Source organism: Octopus bimaculoides, chromosome 8 (genome assembly GCF_046866305.1).
Source record: "Octopus bimaculoides isolate indiv1 chromosome 8, ASM4686630v1, whole genome shotgun sequence".
NCBI lineage: Eukaryota > Metazoa > Mollusca > Cephalopoda > Octopoda > Octopodidae > Octopus > Octopus bimaculoides.
In genome coordinates, this window is record NC_142935.1 from 55,330,510 (window position 1) to 55,341,801 (window position 11,292).

The 11,292-nt window shown below is 34.9% G+C and overlaps 1 long non-coding RNA gene across 1 annotated transcript in view; it reads right to left on the reverse strand.

Annotated features, from left to right (window-relative positions):
• Positions 1-5,349, reverse strand: part of LOC149134412 (uncharacterized) — an 8,326-nt gene extending 2,977 nt beyond the window's left edge. The window contains exon 1 of the long non-coding RNA XR_016242901.1: positions 1-5,349. This exon is cut by the window's left edge and continues 221 nt beyond it. This is a non-coding gene — a long non-coding RNA (uncharacterized LOC149134412).
• Positions 5,350-11,292: the final 5,943 nt, after the last annotated feature.

An 11,292-nucleotide genomic window follows, 5' to 3' on the forward strand; every position in this document is an offset into this window, starting at 1 on the left:
TGCATTAACTTCTTAACATATTATCCCATATATTTTCATTCAGTGATGTCTAGTAAATATATATTTGAATGAAAATATACATTCACTGTACTTTGAGATATGTCACTTATTTCTAACCCAAAATACTTCGTCCACGATGTTATTTCCTTTTTCTATCATTAACCCATTTTTACCCATTTTGAAGATAGTTCTATAAATAAGGATAACAGACATACAGAAGCATTCAGTTAACCTTTATTGTAGTAAATAAACCAAATACAATGGTTAAATAAATGCCAGAACTATTTTGCACCCAGTTAACATTTATTGCAATAAATGAACCAAATACAGCTGTTCTCAAACGAGGACAGTGGGTTTAGCGAGGGTTCATTTCTATCAGTAACTTCGTAATAATAAATTATAACTGATCCAAAATAATTTGTGTACTTAGTCTTCCTTATATACAGATTCCAAATAAATAATAAAAAAAAGAAAATTTTTGTATGGAAATTGAAAATAAATGTGTATGTTAAGAGCTTAAAACATCCAGTGCAAAGGTTGCTAGAAATAACACTGATAATGTCCTTAACAGCCACTAGTATGTCTCCCATAAAGCTAGAACCACAAGAGGCCAACTTTCCCAATGTTACCTACCAGTAGACTCTTGCCTTTAAAAATCCACTGAAAGCTATGTTGTTGCCTTCAAAATTAACAGTATGCAAATCTATGAAAACTTCCCACTCCATCTGTCTTTCATCTGGATTGGTAACTTCTTTTCAGATTACATAATCATGGCATGTATTGATAAAGCTCATTCTGTCCCATACTCTATCAACTCTAGTGTGCCTCACAATTCAGTTTTGTCCTACACTCACTTCCTTCTACACATCAATGACCTACTTGTTGTCACCTCCAATATCACCCATTCTTATGCAGATAATACCACCCTTCATTTCTCTATAATCTTCCCCAACCATGCATCGTCTACATGCAACCATGATACACTCCAAATTTTCTTTCACTTCTTCCATGAACAGAGATCTTAAAAATATCCTCCTGTGGGGCAATACCAACCTCAGCTCTTTCAACAGCAAAAGAAACACAAATGCTATAAATATTGGTTTCAAATTTTGGCACAATACCAGCAATTTTGGAAGAGGAGTTAAGTCAATTACATCAACCCCAGTGATCAACTGGTACTTATTTTAACACGGCGGTGCATCAGCATGGCCGCAGCTCTAAGCTGAAACTATAAACTAAACTAAACCCTGAAAGAATGAAAGATTAACCTTAGCAGAAATTGAACTCGGAATGTTGCAACAGACAAAATTCCACTAAGTATTTTACCTGGCATGCTAATGATTGTCAGTTTGCTGCCTTCCAAATGCTATTAATATTTTGAAAACATTGAACCACATCACCTGTAAATGTGAACAGTACTCAACTAGAGCCCTCCTGGTTACTCTGTTAGACCTCACATGCACTGAAGATCTCTCCTGGCTAATGCATGTCCTTAACATAGCTATGACTGCATCCCAAATGGCCCTTCACTTTAGGATCAGAAAATACTTCAGGCTCCCAGTAAATACTGACATTCTACTGATTTCTTGTGAGAACCACAACTGAATATTGCTTACATGTCTCAGACAGAGCAGCTACCACACGTACAGACATCTTAGATGGCACTGAAAAAAAGGCCACTCAGTTGACTATCATAAAGACACACGCTGGCCAGTAGTATAGCTGGAAGAGGCAAAGATAGATAGATAGATAGATAGATAGACAGATATATGTACATTACTTAATGACAAATGTTTGTGAAAGACGTACTCAATACATGTGGATATTGTATTAAACAGATGTATGTATGTATGTATGTATGAGTGTATTTCAATATTGAAAGCCATACTTTAGGGTAAATAAGAACTGTTTCAAACTTTGGTAGCATGGCAGCAATGTTAAGAGAAAGGCTTAATCGAGTACATCAACTCTAGCACTTGAAATAACAGCTAAGGCTTCTTCAAACCAAACGGAAAGACATATCATTGTTTAGGAATGTTGTTCAAGGAAAACTTATTTAAGTAAAAGTAAATATTGTATAATATATACACTGAGTTTGAAAAAGTTAAAGATCCTCTTCGGTCATGAATGACCATGGGGTTGCACCTAGAAGGTTCCCCTCTGAGTCACAAGTCCTGGCAAGGTTGTTTAAGAAAGACCAGCAGTTGCCCAGGCATGCCAGCTTCCCCTTCCCACACCACCAATACAAAGCTAACTTGGCACCAGTGACGTCGCAATTCATTTCTACAGCTAAGTGAACTGGAGCAACATGAAATAAAGTGTCTCGCTCAAGAATACAACACACAGCCATCAAACTCTCTACCTCACGACTGCGAGCCTGAAGCTCTAACTAAAGCCAAAAATATGAAATAAAACATTTACAAATAACTTCTTTAAGTTAAACAATATCGGTTTTAAAGAAGTGATTTTAAATTCTCAATCGCAGAATAATGCTAACAATATAGCCTGAACAGGATAAACTACCCCTATTTTGCAGAGAAAAGTATAGGTGACTAGCTGTGGACTTATTTAACTTTCTAAAAAACATCTCAACGCTTCTAAAAAAAGCAAACTTCATTTGTTTATTTACGTTTGTCGTAATTTGAATTTAATATTGGTTTTAAATTTTGATACAAGGCCAGTAGTTAGGGGGGAGGAGGGAATAAGTCAATTACATCGTCACCTCCCCACCAACGTCAAGCTCAGCTGGTACTTTTTTTATCAACCTCGAAAAGTATGAAAGGCAAAATTGATTGACCCTGGTGAACTTTGAATGCAAAACGTGGAAGACGGACGAAATGCCACTAAGCATCTTGCTTAACGTGCTAATGATTCTGCCAGCTCACTGCCTTTGTGGTTTTTAGCTAAGCAATATTAAAAAGACTATTTATTAGGTTTAAAAAAAAATAATAAAGACAGCCTCAATTCAAATAATTTATGCAATTTAAAATTACGATGAAGGAAAATAACCTAGAAACCAGTGGTGCACAGATATTTCTTTGTGGTGAGTGGGGACACTAAGCTCCCTTGTTCGAAAATATAAGGATGCAGATAGTTCGTCGATAGCGAGCTGGAGACGATGTTTACTGGGGCTAAATAACAGTAACATTCATCCTAATCAGGACTGCCACATTATGTTGGCAAATAACCATTATTCTATAACATTTCTATTTTCCTGAAAATGAAAATAGTGACAATGTTAATAGCATCTTTGTAATGCTTTCAAATAGTCTTTGTATTTAAAGTAAATATATTTCAAATAAAAGGTAGCATTTGTCGAACACATCCTTTTTTACATTCAGACTTCAAATTCCACTGAGTTCGACTCTGCCTATAATTCCTTTCATGATCGATAAAACAATTTCCAGTTGAGGACTGGAGTCTATGCAGTTGACATAACCTCTCCCCGAAATTGTTGGCCTTGTGCCAAAATTTGAAACCATATAGCATTTTAAATGGACAAACAATTTAAAATTAAAATCTCACCATCTTGCCGTCAACCAAGTGACAAGTATTGACTTGATTTTATACATTAAAAAAAAAAAATGAAAATACATCAGAGATTTGAATGCATGTTCTAAAACTGGTGTGTCTAATATTCGACATATGTGCAGCATGCTTAGTCCATACACAGTGAGACAAATAGAAGTTCGTTTTGAACGGTTTGTTTATTTTGTTTTTCAAATTTATCCGAATGGATTCTAGCAATGCAAACGATATTAAAAGGTTTTGCAATTGAAACAGTGCAAGCCTTTTCAAGAATTGTATGCATTCATTTGAACAATATCTGTCTTCGTTCTCACACTAAAGATTAGATGCATAATAGGACTGTATATATGTGTGTATACACAGGAAAACATTTTCCCCAACAAATTTCTTTATAATCGTAATCTGTGCCGTTTGAAAAGTGTTTCTGTAAAATTTCATTAAAAGATATCCATTTTCCTGAAAGTTATGAAGGAAAAAAATCGAATCGTGTGATTTTTTCGAAAGTCCTCTCTCCCACCCCCGTTCATTTGTGCAAATTTTTGTTTTCATATTCATTTTCTACAAGTCTTTTTTACACCTAGTAGACTTATTTTATTTCGTTTTGGTGTTAGGGAAAAAAACGAATCTTGTGAATTTTCCGACAGTCCTCTCCTCCCCCTTCGGAAAACATTTTCCCCACAAATTTCTTTATAATCGTAATCTATGCTGTTTGAAAGGTGTTTCAATAAAATTTCATTAAAAGATATCCATTTTCCTGAAAGTTATGAGGGAAAAAAAAACGGACCGTGTGAATTTTCCCAAATCCTCTCCCCGTCCCTTCGGGAAACATTCTCCACGGAAATTTCTTTATAATCATAATCTGTGCCATTTGAACGATATTTTCCATGAAATTTCATCAATATATATCCATTTTCATTAAAGTTATGAAGGAAAAATCGGATCTTGTGAATTTTCCGAAAGTCCTCTCCCGACCCCGTACGTTTCCATAAATATTTGTTTTCATATTCGATTTCTACACATTTTTTTTACACTTAGTAGGCTGGTTTTATTTTGTTTTTGTGACCGGGTCTTACTTAACCTGTATATTAAACCTGGTATTTGACAAGCTGTCTGCCTCACATGCTTATTGGTTTGGTTGAATTTAAGAAGGTAAGTCACTTTGATGTACTCTGGGAATTTTGTCTGAGATCGGATAGTTATCTCCCTTCGAATAGACTTTGTAAATTAAAGTTCTGTCCCTTGAACAAAAGTCTGGTTTTCCTTAGATGTTTAACAGCAGTATTTGAAATCAATTATATACGTAAATAAATGTAAATTAAATTTTAAAGAACAACAACAGAAATATATATATATGTATATCTTTTAAATTCGTTTAAGGTAACGTTAAGGGTATACAAATAAAGCTCCTATTTCATTATGCTGGCTACCGTCTAACGCTGTACTAATCTCAAGGATACCGACTCTGATGTCCACATCATGTGATTTGTGAAAGCGTACGTAGTGGTGCATTGAATATTTATAAATTCCATCCTCGAATTATTGTTATATATATATATATATATATATATAATGGAAGAAAATCGTGAGTTGAGGATGTATAATTTATTTGAATCATAGTTTGAAGTTGAAATTTAAACACAAATAAATTTTAACTGCAAACTATGATACGAATAAATTATCCTCAACTCCATTTTCTTACCCCATTATTAATAATATTTATGATAAACCCTAACATATTGTGGAGATTTTCTTATAATGTGATGGAAATTAAACTAGTGAAATTTTGGATTTATTAATCCCTAACACCTAATAACATCCTTGAATTGATATATATATATATATATATATATATATATATATATATATATATAATACAAATAATAAATGAGTGTATACATATATACGTACATGTACGTACATACCTACATCTACATGTACATATAGATGCATATCTGGGTACAGGACGTTGTAAAAAAAAAAGTGATAAACAGAGTACAGAAAACACACAGGCCACATAGAGAACATTTCCTTCATCACCTGCCACCATTCTAAAACTAAGCGTTTCGAAGAGTTATAATAGGAAAGGGTTTAGACCGCTGGTGATGCAGACTGATAGGCACGCTATGTAAGTTCTCCAATTGACAAGCCACTAGGATCCAATTCCACAACAGGGGCCGGAGCTGAAGATCCATAACCGACTTCCGAGTCTATGTGTATGAATTAAAGGAAGAGAAAAGCAAGGCAGGACAAGCTTATCAGATCATTTAAATTAGTTTAATTATAATGGTGAATCGAAGAAAGCGAAAATAAATAATAATGTCTTACAGCTGTTTCTTAGATATCCCAGATAATGGATCATTGTGTTGATCCACATTTCCATATACTGGTATCGGAGACAAGGATATATATGCAGGAAATTTCTGTGTGAAGATTTAGATAGAAAATTTGGTGCAGAAAAATGCATGAAGATCAAGGCTCATCCCGTTATCCATATTTCCGTGAAGGTGTACCTCGTGTATAATTCCAAGTAAGTCCATAGTTCAGAAAGAGGGTTGAGAAATGTATCCAGTTGAAAAAATGGGATCTAGCGGTTTTGTGCTCATGCGGATAATGGGAGAAAAGTTCAGAGACCAGCAAGAGTTTAGAATTTGTGAGAAAGACAGTTAGTTAGACCAAGACATTATAATAGGTAAATCTGAGTGAAAGAACGTTTATAAATAAAGATAAAAAATTAAAATGAAAAACAATAAAATGAAAAATATAAAAATAAAATAAGATGAAGTAAGTGGATAAATAGATAAATAGATTCTGTTAAGAGATGCTGGCATTATTCTTCAACAGGGTAAGGTACGGTAGAGGTGAGAGTTCTAGGGATTGATAAAGTCATGGAGAAATAAAGCAGATGACTTTTCATGACTATCGAGGGTAATTAAATGGAAGCAGGGAGGCGGCCAAATAAATAGATAGGGACAAATAGACGAGTCCATAGTCCTCTGTGGTCAGCCACTAATGAGAGCTAAGATGCTAGAAATAGATGTCCAACTTCACGGAGTGGTTTTTACAATTTAAGGAATTATAATAATTTATAACTTCCTGTGGATAGAGTATAATATATATATATATATATATATATATATATATATATATATATATATATATATTATTGAAGGAACAGGTATCAATAAAAAAAATAGTAAGAAGATACAAAGATAAAGGATTGGGGATACAGGTAGATCGATACACATGTTTAAATCTTAAGAGTTAAAAGTTTGTGTGTGTGTGTGTGTACAAAACGTCTTTAAACTTAAAAATGAAGCCAGTTTACAGATTGGTTAATAAAATAATGACAAAAAGATTGAAGATATTTGCAATATATCTGTAGCTGTTAACATTCCCGATTGAATTGGCCCCTGGATCACTAGGATTCCAAGAGAAGGACATTAGTTTGTGTTCAACAAGCATACCTAATTCTGGATTTGTTGTTACGCAATCGGAATAAATTTTTACCAATTTCACAATATCTTCTGTTTTCTCGTTGAAAATTACTTTATCACAATATGTTTCATTTCCATTCATCTTCCTGTCAATTTTTTTTAGTTTCTGGCAGAAGATGCCACTACTGCTCGCAAACTCTTTAGCTTTTGAAATATAGATTGTCTTATTTTCTGTTAGATCATATGATGTGAATTTCTTCAAAAGCGCGTCAATACATTTAATCGTGTGTGTATAGTTGTACTTAGAACAAAATTTGTTGTAGAATTTTAAGGGATTTCTTTCATGATCCACTTTAGGATAGCACTTCAGTTCCTGACCATAATTTGGTATCAAATGAAACAGAGGGTCTATTATTTTACATTTGATATTTAAAATGGAATCCAAATAACGAAACCAAATCATACGCACTCTTAATGGACAGCGATTGAGTTTTAGAAACATGCCTCTTTCCATTTTTTTTTTACAGAATGCTCTAGAGTGACTATTATCATCAGGAATAGAGTTCATATCACAATCGCGCGAATCAAATTTGATTTTTTTATATCTTTTACAAAATACTCTTGTTTTCTTAATAATTTTGGTAAAATTTATACTTTGTTTGTATTGCAGATCAATTTTGTGATTCGAAGAGCTTATATTTTGCAGTAAACATTGCATATACTTTGGGTAAGATGGCGAACATACAGAGCCGACTAACTCATCACTATCAAAGCTTAAATGTCGGGTACAATTTACTTGAACATTGCCGTGACTTAATGGAATATTGCAACTAAAAAGAACGAAGATTGACAGAATAAATACGTAAAAATCCATAACGGCTTCTAATATTTGCAAGCGGTAACTTTCACAAGAATTATGATCATGTGGTAACTACGGACGTAAAAGAAATGAATAACCGAAAAGTTCAGATTACTAATATTTCAAGCGGGAGGGAAAGCTGTCTGGTTGGAGCATTTATAAGTGGCTTCACCGGAAAAAAACAGCGATAATACTTCACCAAACACTAAACCAGACCGATCCTTAACACGTCATCTTTGATAAATAAGATTCTATTGTAACTGAAAAGAAAATACTGTTCGTCATAGAGTTGACAAATTTCCGCATGTAATCCTCGGATTTGTTTTCCATTTTTAAAATAATAAATATTAAAAAAATCTAATTCTATACAATTTGGATGAAAACTCGGTTAATTGTGCTACTTACTTGGTTAATTAGCTAACGTTAATATGTCGTAGCTTAGGTTAGTTACCAAATGTCAACTAATTCAATTGTGAATAATCATGCCCTTGTTAACATCACACTAAAATACAGGTTAATTCTAAATATGTTGTTATTGGTACTCCGTCACTTACGACGTCGAGAGTTCCAGTCGATCCGATCAACGGAACAGCCTGCTCGTGAAATTAACGTGCAAGTGGCTGAGCACTCCACAGACACGTGTACCCTTAACGTAGTTCTCGGGGATATTCAGCGTGACACAGTGTGACAAGGCTGACCTTTTGAATTACAGGTACAACAGAAACAGGAAGTAAGAGTGAGAGAAAGTTGTGGTGAAAGAGTACAGCAGGGTTCGCCACCATCTTGGAGCTTTAGGTGTTTTCGCTCAATAAACACTCACAACGCCCGGTCTGGGAATCGAAACCGCGATCCTATGACCGCGAGTCTGCTGCCCTAACCAATAGGCCATTGCGCCTCAACAATCCTAAATAAGGGAAATAATAAACCTTGAATAGACCACACTGGTATGGGTTGGACGGTTTGGTAGGAGCTGGTCAGCCGGAGAGCTACATCAGGCTGCAATTGTCTTCTTTGGCCAGATGTTTATGGCTGGATGCCTTCTTAACGTCAACAACTTCACAGAGTGTACTGGGTGCTTTTTACGTGGCACTAGCACCAGTGCTCTTTTTGTGGTACCGGCTTTATATGTGGCACCGATACTGGTGCTTTTATGTGGAACCAGCACTGGTGCTTTTCTATGGCACTAACTTAAGTAATATCTGTAGTAACAATAAATAAGTTTCCAATGTTAAAAATAAAGTTGGAAATTTTGAGGTAGCGGGACAATTTAAATCTCCTCAGTTCTTCACTGGTGTCCTTATTTATCGACCTCATTCTGACTCAACACCACCACCACCACCACCAGATACCCTTCCAATCACTTAGCTGTTTCCAAGCACCCATGGCCAGATATTTTCGCAGAATATTGGAAATGAATGACATTCATTTACAAGTCACATGATGTCAAGACAAGCGAACACAAACATACTCTCTCACATTCACTTGTGTGTGTGTGTGTACCAAATCCACTCACTTGGCTCTGGTTAGTCTGGGACTATATTAGAAGACACTTGCTCAAAGTGCTATATAGTGGGTCTGAATCCAAAACAATGTTGAGAAACAAACTTCTTAACCACACCTGAACCTCTTTTTTGTTTGTTTGTTTTTCAGCATAAAACAATAATAAAGACTCATCTCGCTGCTAAATTACTTTCTGTTATTTGTTAATATTATTGTAAAGCTAAACATTGGTTTCAAATTTTGACACTAGGCTAGGACTTTTGCAGGTAGAGGGAAGATTACATTGACCTTGGTGCTCTACTGGTACTTATTTTATCAACCCTCAAAGGATGAAGGGCAAAGTCAACCACTCAGAATGTAAAGACAGATGAAATGCCGCTAAACATTTTGCCCAGCATACTTAACAGTTCTACCAACTTGACGCCTTATGTAAAACTAAATACTGATTTCAAATTTTGGCATTAGGCTAGCAATTTTAGGGGAGGAGGTATTCAATTGGGACTTTTGCTTATCAACCCTGAAACGATGAAAGGCAAAGTCAACCTCAGCGGACTTCGAACTCAAACCATAAAGATGGACAAAATGCTGCTAAGCATTTTACTCATCAGGCTAACCATTCTGCCAGCTTGCTGCCATATATAAAATTAAATATTGATTTCTCATTCTACTAAATGTTGGTTTCTGCTGAGAAGTCTAACCTGACACTTGCAGTTTTGGAACAATGTTTTTTTTGTTTCGTTTTTTTTTCCATCAATCCCTACCTTTCTAATGCACCTAGTTTCATTTTATTGGCTACATTTAAGAAAAACAACTTTAATGTCTCGGTAGGTCACACACGAATCAGCAAATCAAGACTTAAGCTGCGAATCTGGGATGGGGCTACTTCTCTTGAGGAAATTGCTACTTACATATTGTCTTTAAAGTTAACTTCTGAGATTTTTTAGTGACATGTCAACAATAGAACCATGTCTGGGATTTATTTTTCTTGTCTCTTTCCGTCAGCTGTTTGTTTGCTTCATTTTCATAACAAATATCTTCTATTTTTTTTACTTGTTTCAATCATTATACTGCTATGCTGGGGCACCACCTTCAAGAAATTTTAGCTGAATGAATCGACCCTCAAAACCTTCTTTTTAAAGTATGCTATCAGTCGTAAACAGCAGATGCAAACACACCAACACCAATTGTCAAGTGCTGGTGAGAAACATACACAGACACAAATAAATGCACACACACACACACACTCATATGAAAGGGATTAATAAACCCAGGCAAATATCTATAAAGCATTCAGTGTTAAATGAATTTCGTTAACTATATCCAACAATCAAATACCAATAAATTCAAGTAGAATTAACATCCAACGTAATATATATGACAGGTTTTTTTTTTCAGTTTCCATCTATTGAATCTACTTACATGGCTTTGTTCGACCTGAAACTGTAGTAGAAGACACTTGCCCAAGGTGCCATGTAGTGGGACTGAACCCAGAACCATGTGGTTGGGAAGCAAGCTTCTCACTACACAGCCATGCAGAAATGTTTTTTTCTTTTTATGTAGAGGAAAATAGTTTTCTGAGCTTCTGGCATCAGACAATGTTTCTTTATTATTGTTGCTTAAAGAGATAATGACTGATTATCTTATTTCTTTCGATTCATGATATATTAGATTATCTTTTCATAGGCAGAACAAAATAATCAAGTCCTAAACACAATTAGTCAATCAAGATATCAATCATTATCTCCAAAGGTGGCAAACTGGTAAAATCATTAGAGCATCAGAAAACATGCTTACTGATTTTTCTTTTGAACCTTTAAGATCTAAGTTCAAATCCCACTTGGATCGATTTTACTTGTCATCCTTCTGAGGTCAATGAACAAGGTACTGGTCAAAATACTGATTCATGTATCAACTTGTGCCCCATGACCACTAAATTCCTACCATTCATTGGTAAAAATTCCAAGATTAGTA